The sequence below is a fragment of the Pterocles gutturalis genome, unplaced genomic scaffold (genome assembly GCF_000699245.1).
Source record: "Pterocles gutturalis isolate BGI_N339 unplaced genomic scaffold, ASM69924v1 scaffold20319, whole genome shotgun sequence".
NCBI lineage: Eukaryota > Metazoa > Chordata > Aves > Pterocliformes > Pteroclidae > Pterocles > Pterocles gutturalis.
Genome location: NW_010128692.1, coordinates 16,742 through 17,013, shown reverse-complemented (window position 1 = coordinate 17,013; position 272 = coordinate 16,742).

Sequence of the window (272 nt, the reverse complement as noted above, 5' to 3'; positions counted from 1 at the left end):
TTTAAAAAGGAGGGAATGGGCTCCACGAACACATTTGTGGTGCTGAGTTTGAAAGTATGTTGGCAAAGTCCAGCCGAAACATGGCTTTTAAATGATTTTTTAATATTTTCTTATTTTTTTAAAAATAAAGTATCTTTAGTTCTGCCACCTGGTTGTTCACTGCTGCTTTTCCATTCCAGGCAGTTACTGAAAGACCCCCAGGTGTTATTTGCAGGGTACAAGGTCCCGCACCCGCTGGAACACAAAATTATCATACGCGTCCAAACCACCCC